General features: G+C 41.2%; 1 protein-coding gene across 7 annotated transcripts in view; it reads right to left on the reverse strand.

Annotated features, from left to right (window-relative positions):
• Window positions 1–18752, reverse strand: part of LOC114059011 (bifunctional heparan sulfate N-deacetylase/N-sulfotransferase 3) — a 113996-nt gene that overhangs the window by 49750 nt on the left and 45494 nt on the right. Inside the window, exon 1 of one of the 7 annotated variants that reach the window (XM_027886972.1) lies at window positions 12418–12437. The exons of the other annotated variants lie outside the window; for them this stretch is intronic. The gene's annotated coding sequence lies outside the window, so the exon portion shown is untranslated. Of the gene's footprint in view, window positions 1–12417; window positions 12438–18752 lie in introns of those variants that run through there. 7 annotated transcript variants of the gene reach the window in all.

Consider the following 18752-nt stretch of genomic DNA (forward strand, 5'->3'; position numbering starts at 1 on the left):
CTTGATCTATCTAATTTACCTCACAATTGCCTGGTGATTGTTAGCTCACCTAATGGCTGACAGTTCAATACATCGGATTAACTCCATCACTGGCGGTTGTCTGTCCAAACCTCCCTTTCTATGACTAACTGAAGGCAGAAACTTAAACCAAAAGAAAGCTACAGTCATCTGAACATTGCTTTTCCAAACATCAGCAGAATTTACAGCAATTAATTCAGGAATGCTGTTATTTACTGCTTTCTCCTCTTTTTTTCTCCCTTTTATTCTAATGGCAGACTCTAAACACCCCAAATTTTAAGGTTTCCTAAGCTAAAAAGTAGTGCAAGATCCCAGGTTCCATGAGCTAGACTTCTAGGAGGACAGAGGACTTATCACAAGGACTTTGTGAGGTTAGCAACCCCTGGAATAGAGAGTCCATCTAAAATCCTGTTGCTCTCTCAGTATTCTACTGAAAGCAATTTTCTCCCACATTCAGCTTTTTTTCTTGATTGTGTGGATATGCTGATGCTGTCTTGTAGCTTCTCTATTACAAAGGATTTTTCCTGTAACAGGCTATGTGGTATGGGGCAGGAGGCAGCCAAAAGTGACTGAAATTCTTGGATGTGAGCTCAAACTCACTGTTTCCCTCCTACCGTTCTTTGTGAGCAGCTGGCACTGTTTCTAAGGTATTGCTGGCCAACGTGGACAGAGGAGCGTTGTCCTCAGAAGCACCTGGATGCTCACAGAGATGTGCTAGACATCTCACAGCTGAGGGCTGCGCCACTGCACGTCAGCAGCTGCAGCACCGAGTGGTTCTGGCAGGAGTATTAACAACTTTCATCTTTCTTGGTGCCACTTTTCAGTCTTTCGCTCTTGAGCTACCACTGCAGTGTGAACTGGGCATGATGTCTTAGCCATTCTTTGAGCAATACATCTTAAGACACTGCTGACTGTGCTTCTGGCCAAGATCTGTGGCCCAGAGTAGCTCACAAAAAAAGAGGTACATCAGTACTAAACACGGACTAGAGATTAGGGAGGAGGAAAATGGCAATCTACTGAACTGTAGGCAAAAGAAAGGCAACACCTGGACAACTGTTCATCTGCACCAATGAACCAAACCAAGGCCTCAGCCTTTTCCCTTTCTTACTGCTGGCCTCTACATGTGAATGCTCTCTTTCTCATTCATATTTTTATTCAAATTCAAGTCTTCAGATGGTGCTTCCTCCTTTTGCTTAACCAGCAATCTTTCTATCTTTCTCAAAGCAACTGAATTCTATCTTGTCTCAGTGTCTTACCTCTTTCAGGCAAGAAACAGTTCTAATCATTGCATGGTTCTAAGTCTGCAAATGAACTCTGGGTCCTGCTGAAATCTGTGCAAAATTTAGGCATTTTTGTTGTGGTGGTTATTACTACAACTCCCACCGCAAATTGCATCTGTTAAGATGGACAGATTGATTACCCTGGGCATCATTCCACAAGCCAAGTAACCCTCCAGTAACTCTGGAGAGTTACTTGTAATAACAACGGTTTTCAATTAATAAAGAAATACTGTATCCAGTCCTGCCACCTCCAAGTTTAGATACATCTTTTAGCCCAACACTGATTATTATTTGGATTATTTCTGTTGCATTGTCTTGCAGGAAGCCATTACAGTGAGGTATTACAGGTATTTGAAAACAAGGAGCATCTCGGCAAGTGCTTGTTATTAGTAATTTCATTAATTCTTTTTTTAAAGCTACTACAAATGCTACTAGTCAAAAGGCAAAGTTACTGTAGATTTTTAATGCTCTCTGGATTAATAAGAAACTTGTTAAGCTGGAAAAGGTTTTCTTTACAAGTTTCATCTATATAATGAAGAGAAAGATGTCGCCTAAGATTTTGACTTATGGTAAAAACATAATCAGCTAAGAGGCTATCTCAGAGAAGAAAAAAAACCCAACACCGTTCCAAGTTCATAGCTGAGCTACATTGTTCCATTATTGTTATTACAATACCCTTCATTTGTGAAGTGCTTAATGACTATTCTGTAGCAAACAATACAGGAAGCCAGCCACGCTTATGGATTTTCTCTAAAAAGCCACTAGCTTTCAGATGGAAAACACATTTATTGTTTCTTTTCAGTACTTTCTATTTAATTTTCAATACCTTAGCCTAAAAAAAATCCCACTATCTGCATACATTGTAGTAATATCTTTCAAGCCAGTGGAAGGCAAGTTGCTAATTACATGCTGTGGGTGATGACTACTTGGCAGCAGAAAGGCAGTTTTATCTCTATGCTTAGAATAAACTATTGTTATAAATATGTTTTGTTCCATGTTAATCAGGGTATTGAGACAATTGTCATCTTTGCACAATGATCAAATGGGTAGCTTTGGAATTCAAGAAGCTCAGAAAGTCATTAGGAATGTCTGTTCTAAGCTGAAAAACCATCTTTACTGCTCAAGTCACATGCCACGTGAGGTGTAAGACAGATCCAATAATGAGGAGGACTGAGCATTTTCTGTCGCAATTTACCAGCAAATTTGCTTATGAAAAGGGAGGAAAGACTCTTCCTTCCCATTATATCAGGTTCATAGGTTCCAAGTTAATAAGTATGCAAAAAAATAGCAGCATAGGTTTAGAATGTATTAATTTTAGTGAGTTGTTTTGAATGTATGTCAATTTGAGTGAAAGCTCCTTAGCAATATTGAAATTGGTTACAGGAAAGCAATAATGGGGATGGAAGAGAATTAGAAAGAAACCAAGTTGTTATAAGCACAATCAACACTTTAAAGCATTTTTGCCCTTTTAAAGAAAGTAATATATAATTAAAACTGCTGTTAAAAATTGATTTTAGGATATGTAGTAAAATAGGGTATACTCTCGACTAAGAAGAACTGTCATTGTTACCCTAAAATCAATTCATTTTCCCCCATCAATAACAAAGGAAAAGTTAAAAAAAATATTGCCAAAGAGAGAAAACATTAAATTGCTATACCTAGTGCTTCAGTCAAGCAAATGCTTCCCAAAGGGGAATGTCATTCACAATCAGCTGGGAAAATCATAATTTCATCTTTCCTCTCCCTTAGCAAATATAACTCTGGAGTACACAGCTAAATGAGTTAATTTTTTTGTAAAGAAAAGCAGCATCCTTCAGCATCGCCTTCAAATTCCTCACACTCTTCCCTTGTTTCTACATAAATAAATTCCTCCTGCCTTCAGTGCTCCTTGAACACACAGCACCCAAGGCCCAGCCCAGCTTCCCTGCGCCCTTGGAGGCAGCAAACAAAGAGCAATGAGTTTGCACAGAGTGGGAAGTTATTCAGCATGCAAGGTAACACACCACAGGATCAATGACAGGACTGTCTGCTCCAAACTGAGAGCTCATCAGCTGGAAATCACTGAGGTGAGAAAGGACGTGGGTACTACTCAAAGTTAGAGAATGGCTGTCAGCTGCCAAGGGGATGTGTCTAGAAAATACCACAAGCAGTGCCTGCAGAGGAAAAGAAGAGGTGGAAATATTGGAAGTGTTGATGCTGTTGCATAAGACTGAGGAATATCCTCACCTGGAACGCTGGTTAAAGTTCGGGAGAAGGGTACAAAGTGGAAGAGGAGGAGAAAAGAGCTGTTAGCATGACTGGGGGAATATGCAGCCTGTCCTGCGATACTCGAGGCCAAGGTTGAGGTGATGTCGCTGCAGCACGTGAGGGGGAGAGAAATATGCAGTGGTAGCTGACAAGTATTTTAGACAAAAAAGATTTTTAGCATAATAATGACTGGGGGAAACTGGTGCAGGAAGTTAGGCTGGAAATTAGAAGCAGCTCTTGACTCATCATGATGAAGCAGACCTGTTCTGTGAGCAGCGAGGGCATAAAGCAGAGTTAACTCTGAGATGGAGCCTGAGTGACCACCGCTCATTATTCATCAAGTGCTGGCTTGGGCTTGATGACTTAAGAGGATCTTATCGATCCCACTGACCCCAAATTTTTTATTGTGCTGGGAGATAACAACAACAAGAACACTGCCAGTAAATCCTCCTTGTTGACGGTGAGGCTGCTACAGCTGGTACAGCTGCAGGGCTTGGTTTGTCACACTGGTTGTTTCTCACTAGTGAAGAAGAGCACCTGCATTCTCCTCACATGAATATGAACATCTCCTTCCCAGTCATCATTTTTTAATGAAAGCTTGTATTCTGGAACACAAGATGTTAGCCTCCAGGGAAATGTATCAGGCTGTCATCTGTCCCAGAAATCAACAGGTAAAGAAAAAAAAGAGGGGGAAGTTGTTTTCTTTTCTACTAGAATTAATTTGAATACTTTATTTTTCTGCTTATTAATATTTCAGTTCTCCCCAAACGTGAAGTGGATTAAAATATCAGATAAGCTGCTAGAACTCTTAAGTTTGTCATATATTATTTTGATTTAATCATAAGGAATTACACCAATAGGTTGCCCACATGTAGACACGCACCATGCTCAGAGATCTTAATCACCCTGTTTTCATCAAGTAAGGATATTCATGGTAGCACATATTATCCAGGGTATTATCCTATATTGTAATATGTGATGCCACATGAATACCATATGGGAGAGGGATTTGGGAAAGGTTACAGGCTAATAAGAGTATTTTATTCCACTCAGAAAACTCAAGAGAAACAGTTCTTTTCAAAGATCCAGAGACTGTAATTACATGCAAAATGTTAAGTCACCTTAAAGGCAAATGCTAACCCAGACTGACTGAAGATTAAAACTAAAGGCTGAGATTTCCTATTTGTTATTAGTGGCCCACTGCACCAGATATTGTGCAAATATATGACAAAGGTGGCTTCTGTCACTAGGAGTTTAATTCTACCTTTCAGCTTGTGTTGTTCTAGAGCAGAAATTGCAGTAGGTTTAAGCTGGCAGCTGGTGGCCATGTAATAGCAGTAAATTATAATGCTTTCTAATGCCACAAATTTTGTATGTAATTCCCTGTGAAGTTTCCTAGGAACTGTGCCTAGAAAATTAGGTTTTTGCATTGCCCCACATGTCAGCCTTCCCATTTTATTTCATTTACCCAATGTGTGCCACAGCCCTTGCACACGGTGCCTTCTGGGCCATGGATAGTGTTTAAAGTCTTGATCCTGCAGATGAATCGAGCGTACACTTGACTGTACACACAGGAGTAGTCTCTGGAGCAGTTCAGATCCAGAGGCCTGGACACAGGAGGCTCCCGGGAAGGCTGAGGCATCCTGAGTTCAAAGAAAAGGTCCGGGTTGCTGATGAGGCAGCTCCACAGCCAGCAAAAGAACTAAAGAGCTCTGATTCCTGCTGAGGAGCTCCCACCTCAGTCCATTTTCGTGTCAGGCATTTTTCACTGGGGGCACTATCAGACCTTCTCAATTAGTACAGGGCACTGGTTTTTAGCTATTTGGGTAGAAATAGTGTTTTTGCTCTTCCAAACACTATTTGCTGTTCAAAGCTCGTTCCAGACTGCAGACTGATGGAGGTGCATGTTTTGCCTGTAGCAAAGGACCATTCTCCTTCTTTATCTTAACACTGCAATCTTTCTCCTCTTTGACACAAACAGTGTCCAAAGTACTCGAATCCCAACCACGTACAGTGCAAACAGAACAAACAAGGAATGATTTATGCACACTTGACTGTGCTCTATATCTTATTAGATGAAGATGAATTACTGTGCTGGACAGGGGCACATTCTCCTGAAAAATCCATCTTTGTAGATTCTGGTGCTCAATCTCATGCCTTGTGCAAATATATTTTAGGATGCTGTCACCTTTTTCCACTTGGTGCTCTCTGCTGTGCCAGGACAGGAGATGTGGCCCTGGAGGAGTTGTGGAGCAGTTCCCTCACTCCCAGACTGCCACAGCTGCAGGACACAGCTCCTGTCCTATCCCTCACTCACAACTGATTCTGCTCTTGTGTGCTATGACAGACGTCATTTCCCAGCTTCTGCCAGATGTTGACACTGTTACTGAAGCAGAAGCACTAATCCTCTCCCTCTTTCCTTCCATCATCACATTGTACACACTACACTCTGTGCCTTTGTAGCCACTTCTGAGGGACAAATCCCTGGGTTTATATACTGAGCAAGGATTTAACTTTGCTGACATTTGACAGAAAGCCAAGGGTCGGTATGTTGTGAGAAGTCACAGTATAGACTATGTACAGACAGCTACAGTATAGAATTGATGCTTTCTTCTGGAGAAAATCTGTATTTGAAGAAACATGAACTGTTGATATCTGTTCACCTGCTATCAGAAAAGGCCCAACACAGTCATTGGACAGATATATTAGCTATTGCTCAAACCAACAAAGCAATAAATTAAATACCAGACAAGCTAATTTTTCCCCTTCTCCTTTCATTTTCTTCAGCTTTCAATATGAAGTGATCAAACTCAAATTTAATTTGCCCCATCCCACAGCATGTTACTCTCTACCTATGTAAACACTGAAAAAAAATCCATTTTCAAGCTCCTTCTTCCAAAGGTAACACAGTGACAGCATTTGTTTGACACAAGCAGCTTTGCAGTTCTTAATAAATCAGTTTATACACAAGCATTTCTAGAACTCTTCTTCTAGAACTGGCAGAGTAATGAAGAATGTCCCTACCTCTTAGTTCTCAGACCAGAATATTAAAATGCTTTTCAAGAGGTTTGATTTCCCTGTAAAGTTTTGAAATTATAGTCTATGTTCTTATTTTTCTCAGCACAGCTTCCTTTGCAGGAGGCAATACTCTGTGATTTGAGGGTCACAGCCAGCAGGTACCTGCTCCTTCGCTGTATCCCATCTTAGATATCACAAAAAACTGGCTGTGGTGGTGCTGGATGCTTTCCCTGCCAAAGGCATCCACTGGGAACTGAACTGAGAAATCTCACTCCACAAAAGCCACTGAATAGCAATTAAGAAAGGTTTATTAGGAATTCCTTCTGCATAAAAAGCTACTACTGACTTAAGAGGATTTTTTGCATGCCAAGAAATGTAGGACCAGGTCTCGGATGATGGTGATTTCCAAACGGTGTGGACACAAGCCAGCTTGAAAGATCAGCTCTAGAAGCAGAAAGCTCTGCGAGTATAATGATGCCCTTGAGACATCCAGTTATATCGGTCTTTGCTTCAGGAACAGTGGATCAACTCACTTTTTCTATCCTTTAAATAAAAAGAATAACATTTTTCCATACAATCGTGAGGCTGCATTTCCAACGCGGCCTAACGAGTGTGATGACAACTCCCGTATTCTTCAAAGAACAACTGCACAGAAAACATCCCCCTGGTCTGCAGCAGACATTCCCCAGTGCAACATTTTGTTTTCAGCCTTAACTGAATCCTGAAGCATTTTCTTGTTCACGTTGTTGTCCACACAAGCTTTTCCTTTTCCTTTTTTTTTTTTTTAATTAGATGTGCCATTTACAATACACATTCTACCAGGTCAAAGAATAAAAGAGTAGAAATCCAATATAACAGCCAGCAATACAAATTGTTAAATCAAGCCAGGAGTTAGTATAATGCAGTGTTAATTTTCATAGGGTGGATAGAATATGAAATATTTTTATCTCCCCAGTCATTAACAGAGTACATTAGTTTTCTGTTGTGAAATCAGATATTTACCAGGAGCTTTGTCTTTAAAACTATATTGTGAAACTAAAGAAGGAAAAAGCTGATACTTATTGAGGAGCTGGGAAATTGTCACCATGTTGGACGCTCAAGTTACTTCAGCATTAAAGTGACAGCTTAGGCAGTATTCTTATAGGAGAACTGGGAGAACCAAATCACATTAACTCTCCTGCCATCTCATGCTCAGATGGCTGGGGACAAAATAGATATTTAAATTACAGTGCCTGTTCAGTTAAACTCATTTCTTCAGCTGCTGACCAGGAGAGGAGCAGCAGGATTTCAGGAGTGATCTCTCCTCTTCTGTTACTCGTAATTATACATGTTCTGAACTGCCACTTGTGCTTTGCTGTGCGCAAGAGGGGGAAGTGCTCTGTCAGCTGGAGTTCTGGGTACACTCACACTTCGTATGAGCTCTCCACTGGTTGTCCAGAGATCATTCAATGCTCAGTGTCAGTACAAGAGCTCAGCTCTGTTCTTCCCCCGCCCCCCCCCAAGGCACTGTGTGTACCAGCACATCTCACAGGTGTGGACATGATGGATGATGTACAAGAAGGACACAAACCAGAAAGGCCTCTGTGCTTGCAGTGATGAGTTTTTAAAGTCACAGCATCCGATACTATTTCTTCCTTTTCCAAACAAAAACTATTGGTAAGAGCCTTGAAAACTATTGTTGAGCTAAGAACAAACTGATGCAACCAACCTGATGGTGATCTGCATGCATGTGTTTCTTGCTAGCTTTCAGTTACCTAAGCTGGCACTCAGAAACCAGTCCCATTTCCTGGAAAACATCCTCAACCCTTCCTCAACTACTTTGTCTCCACGCCTCACCAATTAGCCTCTCCTTCGGTGAGGTGAAGGACTTCTACACTTGTTCATCAAACAACACACGACCTTTCCCTTGATCCTATTACAAGGCAGCAGGTTGCTGATATAATGTGTCTTTGTGCAAAAATGACCCTTTTGTGCTCCATAATGTGCCTTTCTCCAACATTTGTAATAGTTCCTGGCACCTCACTAAATGAAAGCAAATAAAAGCATCATGTGCTTCAGTATCACCTTTTTCACAAAGTTTGCATTTTGCTGTCACCCACCACTTCCAGACGAAAAATGAGCTCCCCCCACCACAAATTCCCCAACCTTTTCTCATCTTTTGTAGCTTTTATACAATGTAGTGCACAAAAGAAGGACTACCTGGTGTGTCAAGTGGCTGAAAAACATCTACTAAGCCTTATCCAAATATTCCTGCATAATGAAACCTTTCCTGTCCTCCAGTCAGTCCATGAGACCGAAGATCTTAAAGGCTCATTTTCAATATCTCCTCTAGAGGGAGAGATCTAGGAAGAGGTTTCTTCTGAGAATGAGCAGAGCCTACGTCCATGTTGCTGCCGAATTTCATTTACCTCTACGAGAAATAAGTTTTCCTTTGTGGGATTTCCAAGTAGCAGGATATATTACTACATCCTCTACTCCTCTTTTATATGAAGGCAGTAAGACTCAAAAATACAAAGCTTGGGCACAGATGTAAAAAAGGGGGTAATCTTAAAGTGGGGGAATCCAAAATGACCCTTGTGAGCTGTGAGAGCTGCAAAAGAATTGTGCTGGATGGAAATGCTGCTATGCTTCTCTCTATCACACTTGGTCCACCAATAAGACAAGTTAATCTTTGCGCTTAATCTCTTCCTCCAGTTCTCTGACACACAAATTACCTCACCTGAGACACACCTGTCTATAAACAGTGTCGAAGGGACCAGAGGCAATGGGCACACACTGAAATGTGGGAGGTCTCCCCTGAGAAAGGAAACAATTTCTCACTCTGAGGGTGCCTGAGCACTGGCAGAGGTTGCCCAGAGAGGCTGTGGAGTCTCTACCCTTGGAGATGTTCCAGGTCCTGTGCAGCCTGCTGTGGGTGACCCTGCTCGAGCAGGGGGGCTGGACAAGGTGACCCCCAGAGGTGCCTCCCAACCTCACCCTTCAGCAGTTCTGTGAAACCAAAGGATTTTACTCTATGCTTGCTGCTGCCCTGTGGATGTTCTGTCACAAATATCTTAAACTCCACTTTTGTAGATTCTCAAAAGTCACCGTGAGATAATTGTTTGACTTGCTTGACTTCCTTGAGGACAAATTAGTTCTCCTCATATATGCTTTACCTTTCCTTACATTATTATCTTCCTCCCCTAAACCTTTTTCAATGAAGCAAAAAAAAGGGTGATTTTAACGACAATATTGCCATAGTTACTGGAGGGTTGAGCCCTAGAAAATCATCAAACTTCTCTCTCCTTTTTTTCTAATGGCATTTTTAGAGGCAAATTACCTGTGGTGCTTCCTGCAGTTTATTTACGCTTCAGAGTGCAGGAATACAACCTGCAGGTCTTTGGCTGCAGAGCCCTTCACCCTGCTGATAGCTGGGTATGATTACAGCCCAAACCCCAGTGTTTCTAACTCACACTTGAATTTAGACCGGTGCTGTGTGAGCAGCCATGGAGCCTCTCTGCTCTCAGGTAGGACTGGATGGGTTTCTGTGACAGCTCTAGCCGACCTTGGCAGTCTCGGAGTTTTACAAGATGCTTTGCTTTAAATGCAGTGTGTGATGCTGGGGCCAGAATAAGTACAAAATATGTTACCCTCAGATATACAAACAAATCTCAGAGGCACAGTAGATGCTCTTACAAGAATGTTCTGCTCTGCTTGGTTCAGTCTTCTTGGTCTGTAACTTTTAGACTATACCAGAATCGGAAATAATTCAAAGCTGGGAAAAAAAAAAAATCTAATTTCAGAGAAGCTTGCTGTCATTTTCAAAGAAAGCTTAATTAGTTTTCTATCCCTGTGACCAAAAAAGCATGTCTTTTCTTTTGTCAGACCTGAAAGAATTATGGAACTTAAGCACAAGTACATGTCGTGATGCTAATGAAGCTTTGCCTTAGTTTCAATCCACTGTAGGCAGAAGCAATCTGACTAAATCACAGTCAGTAAAAACAACCCAAAAACAGAAAACCAAAAGCAACCCCAAATCCTATTTTCTCCTCCCTTTGAAGAAAATAGGGGAAGAGTAAAAAAATGAAGAGATTTAGTACTCTTCTCTTGACCTCCATAACACAAAAATGTAAATATGTAAATAATACATAACTTGAAGCTGCTCACTCTTTTCTTCTGGTTGATACTTGACCTATATTCAAGAGCAGCCTGAAGAACAGTCCACTTCAAAAAGGGAAATTCCTGCAAAGTTCCATGGTTTTGTTATGAGGAATACCTAAGAGAGTCTTTGTTCATGCCCATGGAGCTAAATATCTCATTACAAATAATTTATTTCATGTCATTGTTTTGGGGGAAAATCCGTGGAAACAGTACACATGGGGATGCAGCTGTGAAATAACTCCTCCTGCTTTCTCTAAGCCAGTTTGAAATCATTAATTCAAGGTCAAAAAGCTATTTCTTTTGGTTTTATTTTTAATATAGACACAGGGATGTGCACTCTATTTAAGATACAAAGCAGGTGACAGGTATAGCTTTGATTCTGAAATATCCAATTCAGAGCTAAGGTCAGCATAGGAAGACTTAGGAAATACCAACTTTATTTTTGTTCAATATCCAATGTACTTCCATGCCATGCACAGAACTTAAATCAGTTCTTATATTCATGTGCTAAGTAAGTGTGCAGTGATATTTCCTTTATTGCATAGTATAAAATTCTACCTTTCCAACCTGATGGAATGTTGGACTTTGCAGAACACCAGAACAGAACATGTCACCATTCCAATGAAGTTGTGTGTGGATGCCTTAATTGTCTGGCCTCACCCCTACTGAATACGACAGCAAACCTTTCAGTAAAAGCTTGCTGAAATGCTTGTGTTTAAGCTTATAACAAGGTTAGAGTTAACAAAAAAATCTCAATGTAGAAATATTTGAACATTTTATCCTAATATTTATTGCCAAAATTACTTCCTGTAAGCCCTTGACATTGAACCCCTTCACTTTGGTAACTGTTTGACAAACACAGAACAAGCCTGGCTGTGTCTCCTGAAGAATGCAAATATCGGGGAAGGGATAAATACAGACACACCGAGGCAAGCAGAGAAACCTGGCTGGAGTAACTGTAATGCTTCCAAACAGTGCAGGCAAAACTGAGGACAAAAGAAGTGAAGTGGGTGAAGTAGGAGGATCCGAACAGTTGGAGGATGGTGGGTTAAGGAAGCTCAGGTGAAGATGACCAGGGTGGGGTTCTGGAAAGGATTTATGAATGTGGATGGGATCTCAGGAGCGCCCGCCTTCCTCACTAAACCTTGAAGCATCCCTATTCCTGGGATCCTCCTCTGCCTACCTGGAACACCCAAAGCTGGCCCTAAGTCAGAATCACAGCCTCAGAAATGAAGATGCTCTGACATTTATCTACGGTATCTCTTCAACTGTTCTCATTAAAATTGGACTACAGTTACTTTGTAGCCTTGCAATGTGTTAAAATGAAGAAGGAAAAAAATACTTTTGAGAGCAGTTAATTTGGAATTAAATTAGTTTCTTGGCAGATCATAAGATATGTACATAGCAGAACCTTATTGAATTATGCCAGCGTGCTGCACCGTGGAAGAAAGAGCAAAGGACAGGCAGAACCTGCTCCTCACAGAATTGCAAAGCTGCATCCCAATCAAATGCAATCAAAGAAAGAGAAAAAAGAACATGAAAACAATTTTGTTCTGAAAGATCATTTATCTTTTTTGGGGTTTTAAGGCAGGTAAAAATAAAAGAGTTTGGTGTTCCAAAAATAAATCTGAACACAGACCTCATTCAAGTCAGCAGACATTTCTCCACTGACTTCAGTAAGGGTCTTTCTGACAGAAAAGGTACCACAGCCCACCTGGAATTAGTTTGCTGTGCCTTGGAGATGATGGAGGGCATTGGATGAATCACTGGACACTGGGTGTTGTCTGAGGAACAGGGATCTTGACCCTTTCAGATCCAGTTTGAGAGAACAGAGAAGCATTCCAACCAAAACACACACATATCTGCACTTCAGAGGGGTTAACTTTCCAAACCAGGAGAAAATATGATAGAGATGGAATGTGAAGACAATTCATGCAGAAAAGTATGAATAAAATGTGTTTAAAATCAAAACCATACTGTGAAGATGGAAGAGAACTTCAGGCAACTTCTGGTTCGGTACAGAAACAGAGGCAACAATAAAAACAAAGCCTATTTCAAAATCTAGGGGTGGAATAAATGAGGAATAGGTAGATACCAGCACAAATTGCAGGTTAGAGTGCAGAAAATTCAAATTACTTGCTAAAGACATAAAGACTCAAACCCAAGATGACCAGAGGCAAACATCTACAGCTGTTAACAGAGATGCAGGAGAGTTGGAACCACTTCAAAAATATTCATAAAACCGTAAAAACAGGACTGTGCACCTGTATCCTGTGAGGAGAGGTGCTCTCCTACCAGCCTATCAGGTGCAAAGAGGATGCTAAACCACAACCATGGGGGATGCATATGTTTAAGTCAGGAGATCCAGATTACTTCTACCAAGAAGCTTAAAATTTTGTGTCAGCAAATTTGACTGACGGATATTTTTTAAGGCATCTTGGAACACCAGAGCACAGATAGAAGATTAAGGTACCCCAATCCTTGTGCCAATATTTAAAAACCTCTGTATGGTACACTCTGCAAATATGGTGAATTCATAAGGAAAAGATACTTTGGGGAAAATCAAATTGATTGTGAATCAGGGTGGGAGAAAAGGAAGAGAGGTAAATGTACGCATCTGGCCCGACATATGTTTTGGCTCAGCTCTGTGAAAGGAAAAAGACACAGCTCCTAAAGAAATGTCACAAAGAACAAGTGATAAATAATGAATAAAGATTCTGCTTTGTTTGTTTATGGAATATCAAGAGCATCCTGCTAGGTGCATTTTCAATTACCATTCATTCTGCAAAGCCCTACTGTGATTGCTTTAACCTTGATTTTAAGACAGCAGTAATGTTAATGTGCAAACATATTGGTACAGCCATGGTAGCAAGGCAAGAATGGTGAAAAGTGTATTTATAAAGCAGTAAAATCACATTAAAACTGCTATGCAATAAAAACTACATTGTAGCAGCATCTGGGAAAAGGGTATTCACAAACCAATAATATCCTATTAAAACTAATGTGCAATAAAAGCAGATCGGAGCAGAATTTCTAACAGGCTTCAGACCAGGGCTCTGGGAATGGGTTTGTGACCTTTCCCAGGATTGCTGGATCCAACTCAGCACTTCAGGCACTGCTCAGGGAGCACCCAGGACACAGCTTGGTTTAAGTAATGAAGTTTTCTTCCCCATTAATCAAACAAACTCAACCAATGTGGTCTGTTAACCAACTATGCAGCAAGGAACCTTATTAAAAAGTACACCTCAATCTAATTAAACTATCCTGATGGATAAAAGAATGAATATGTGTCTGCTTCCAAATCACTGTTTTCAAATAGCACATAGTCATATTTTCACCCATGCTATGCTCCTGCACCCAAACTGCAGTCAGAGTAACTGTATTTGACAATAAAGAGTGGGATATTATTGAATAACTTATTTGCTTACAATTCAAACCACCTTTGCTGCTTCTCTGATTCTTCCCTATGGCAACTGTAAATCTAAAATCCACTGAAGTTGATTGGAATTTCTGTGTGCCAGCGAGCAAATGTCAAACTCCCCACTGCTCAGCTACTGTTATACTAAGGGAACTTGATACAGAAAAGCAAGAAAAATTAAAAGTAAACACTGGAAAGTAAAATTAATGTTTGTCAGGGCTGTGGTGGCTTAAATTCGGAGGCTACTCTGCAACAGTAAACAAACCTTTCTCAAGGTAAGCTGCAAACCAGCACACACAAAGCAATCAGGGTACAACAAAGCTCCAGAAATGTGCTCGGGATACAAAAAACCCAGCAAGAAAAAAGAAATGTGGCGGTTCAAGTAAGAATCTGTGCTGACATGGAGGTACAGCAGAGGCTGCTGGAGAAACCAAGTGGGTACCAGACAAATTATTTCATTAGGGACAACATCAACATTCCACTGTTATCCGCCTCTCCTGTGGACTCGAGCAAAACTCACCACCACCACTGCACATGCATCACATTCCTTGTTGTACTGGAAACAAAAACTACTGTGGACTATTTACCATAACTTCAGTGTGCCACTGGAAGATCCTTCACTTAGCTCTTTAGCAGGAACTCATCTCGTGCACATCCCATGCATGAATGTGCTGGCCTCATGTTTTAAACATCTGAAAAAGCCCATTAGGCTTGTCGCTGATCCCATTGTTTCTTTTTTTTTACATTAAGATTTCTTTAGAGTTGAGATCCCTATATGGGATATGCCTCCAACAAAAGTAAGATAAAAACAGAGAGCTAGATTTTATTCCTCTTGTATAATGAGCTTCCAGTATGCCACTTGCAAAGGCTCTGTTCTCATGTAAAATAAGCAGGCGGGATTAAAAGAGCAAGGGCTGTACTTTACATTCACCGATCAGCTGTGGCTCACAGCTCTTCCATGAACTGCACTGCTAATTAAAAATCCACTGAATGTCATGTTGCTCACTCAGCATATACAGGGAGCTGCTGTTCTCCTTCTGTGAGTGGCAGACATCACAGCAAACGCGGTGGGATGAGTGACACAAATGGCAGGGGAGCATAAATCCAGAACAGGACAACACTATGGAAAGATATTCTTCCACTTTTTGTGGCAGAGATTTAGATCAAGATACTTGGGACTAACATTTGGTTTGGAGCCTCTTTCCCCCCCCCCCCCCCGTGAAACAAATAAAGAAAAAGCATAAACTGGAGGTGCTGACAGGCTCTTTTTCACTGCAGGATAAGAACTGAGCACAAGTTAGAGACAAGGACATGCAGCTCTCAGAACTCTGAGCACTGACCTTGAACTTCCTGACGAGTAACATCTTTGCCAAGCTTAGTGGAACAGGCTCCCTGGTATCACTTGGGCTGTGACAGCCCCAGGTGCAGAAGAAAGCAAAAGTTAAATGTTTACATACTCATTTTTTCTGCACTTTGTAAGCTTAAGAAACCACTCATCATGGGTGATACTCAAATTGCTTTTTACTTCCTCTGAAAGAGACTGCAAACCTTTTGTTGAGGGAAAGAAATACATTTTTGGGGGTGGCAGATTTTTATTTGGGCAGGTGGTTGATGTTTGGTTTTCCCTGGATGCTCCTTGTGAAGCTACAGGTGATCAGTCCAAGGATGAGCCCTCGGTGCAGCAGATCATCATCACCCAGAGTCCAACACGGACTCATGTTCAGCATTAGGCACGTGCTCAAGTGCCCCCCTGACCTGCTGCATGTTAACAGCCTTCAGGCCTTTAGAGTGAATCACTGCACGGCAGCTCTGGGCTTGCACGAGAATACTGGTGATTGCAATTCTTGACTATTGAGATGATTTCTAGTTTATAACACGAACATTTTCTCGCTAAAAATTGTGAAGTGAGGAGGAAGGAGGAAGTTTTCCATCAGAGGACAAAGAGAAATGATTGCTCTCCTCCCAGACTGAAGCACTAACTGAATACACTTAAAAGCAATGTAGTTCAGGCCTCTACTTTTCTTAATTAGTCCTCTTCTCATAGGAAAATCACAACGATTTGATTGAAAATAATAATTAGGAAAGTTGCTGTTGTGTTTCGCATCATGAGAAATTAATCTCTATTTTCATCAACCAGCAGGTGTGAAACTCAGGGGCTCAGTAAAGCAGAAAAAGGCCTTCCAGGCACCACAGAAAGGCAGAGTCAACTGGTCCCGACATCAGTCAGCCCTAACACCCAAACCCTGCACCACTTCTCTGACCAGGGAGAGACCACACTGGGGACATGATGTATCCTAAAACTGCCCCTTCCTTTATTCACATCATCCTTGTCTGATTCTCTGACAAGCCTCACCTCAGGGGCTCTTTAATCACTACCATTTCCCAATTTTCTCCTGCTCATTGACCGTGTGTGCTCAGGAGTCGTTTCCCCAGGAGACGCCTCTCTGCATTTTTTTCTAGTTGGTTCTCATTTTGCATTTCCACTGCATAGCCTTGCCTCACTAGGCACTATTTTGTTCTATTATGTCTCTATTCCTGTAGTGTTTATAGCACCTGTCACCTCAGTACCACCTACAAATTTTATTAATGTTCTTTTTCCCCTTCTCCAAACTGCAGCTTTTTTTAGTATTTCTGATGAAGCATCCTCCTCTCCCATCCTTGCAACACAATGACAGACCTCTTAAAACAATGACTTAAGGAAGTAATTTTGTTTAATTGGCAAAATATCTCATTTATTTCCTTTACAGTGGCGTTTAAGCTTGCCTGGTTCATAAATTTGAAAAGTTTACTACTGAGAAATATCAGTATAATTCAGTCCTGTGAAGTCTGGCAAACAGGAACTGGTCCACACTTGTACCTGGTGGATAAAACACGCTTCTTTTTCCCTAGCAAGGTTCAGACATCCATGGCAATGGCAATGTAAAGCCTAAATTTGACTGCTTGTCCCTAACCATGGATATTAAAACAGGCCACATCCTAACTATGTATTTTCTCCCTTGCTTCCCTTTTTCAGCCTACTGATATATCCCCATCCTTGCTGGCATTGCCTGACCCATCCCAGTGTTCTTCCATTATGAGATGATTACAAGCAATGTTTTTCCTACAGTCTTCTTGAAAGTATTCATACCAAATACTCACTAAAATCTGTGCTAGGAGAATCAAGAGGCTTTATTTTTCTCTTGACTGTAGAAGAAATTGCTGGCTTTGGCAAGCTGTTCTCTATCTAAATGCTTTCTTTTCTCACCCCCAATACAATATACCAGTTATCGAAGGGTTTGCTATTATGCCACAAAAAAAATTAGTCTGGCTGCACTTCAGAGACTGACAAGGATTATTTTAAAACTGGTAAACAATGCAGGGGAGTGGTTGCAAAGTAAAGACCTGGAAAGGAGGAAGGAAAAAACCCAGGCCTTTAGAGAAGTCCAGCTGGGTCTGTGGGGAGATGATCTGAAATGTTTCCCTCCAGTGACTTCAAAATAGACAGAAATATCCAGAAGAACATCACTTTTTTGACACTCCTGCAGCAACAGGGAACTGGTTGCTACAGCAAGGACAGTGGAAACCTGAGAAATATGGAAAGTATCAAAACAAAGAGAGCTTTTAGGGAGGTGCTGCAGAAGGGTAGCCTTGCAATGTAATATTGCCTCTCTGTTACAGGTTTTAAAAATTAACAGGGCAAGTTCCAGTCTACCTGACACTGTGCAGGCAGACAGCACCCTATGGGAACCCCCCACATCAGTTTATTCCAAGGAATGAGTGTGCTGATAAATGCTACTCCAGAGCACAGACACCCCTTTGGAAACAAAACTAAAGCAAGATTACAGTAATTAAGCTTTGTAGCCATCAGGGCAGCCTTTTGGAAGGTCACTGCAGATAAATACAGAGAATAGTTTAGAAATATTGTGCAGCTGTGGAAAACACATTCTTAGGCTCTGTCAAAGCCCAGCTGAAAAGCAGTAACCTTGTCTGGAAGCTGGCTAAGGGTTTTTCCATGTGCTTCCCAGATAAAAGATGACAAAGAAAGCAGAAAGATCTGCACAACTAAGTGATCTCCTGTGACAAAATTCTACCTGAGAGAGGCACAGAATAAACCATCTCTTTGTCTTCAGAAAACATTATTTTTTTAAAGTTAGGTCTAGTACCTGCCGATGGCAACATCAGAAAATTCCCAGTGGGAATAGCTGTTCACGGGCCAGTTGTGTCATGGGCCACGACAACCAAAGGAGTTAACAGCTCCTCTCCTCTGTGCACGTGATTGTGAATTTGGCAGATGCATAAAACAAAACTTAATTTCCAACCTCCCTCTTTGGCCAAATTTTTACAAAGTTAAAAAGAAAAAGTGGATTGTATTGAAATAGAACTGAAATGTAGAAAAAGTGCACCCAGCAAACATACCAGCGCTATAACACAACCAAGGATCATCTTTCATAAGTGATGCTTATTAACCCAAAGAGGGCAGGGAAGTCAAGGTGAGCTCCAGCTGCCTTTCCACTGGCTCTGTTCTCACAGGAGAGTCTCAATCTGTCTTCACATGACAGGTGTGAATATATGAAGTCAACTTCTGATGCAATTAATGGGCTGTTTTACTCCGCTTCACGTGACCCAGAGTAATGTGTCTCCATGTCCTGAAT

Source organism: Empidonax traillii, unplaced genomic scaffold (genome assembly GCF_003031625.1).
Source record: "Empidonax traillii isolate 1590-97213 ecotype Southwest subspecies unplaced genomic scaffold, ASM303162v1 scaffold199:size790550, whole genome shotgun sequence".
Lineage (NCBI taxonomy): Eukaryota > Metazoa > Chordata > Aves > Passeriformes > Tyrannidae > Empidonax > Empidonax traillii.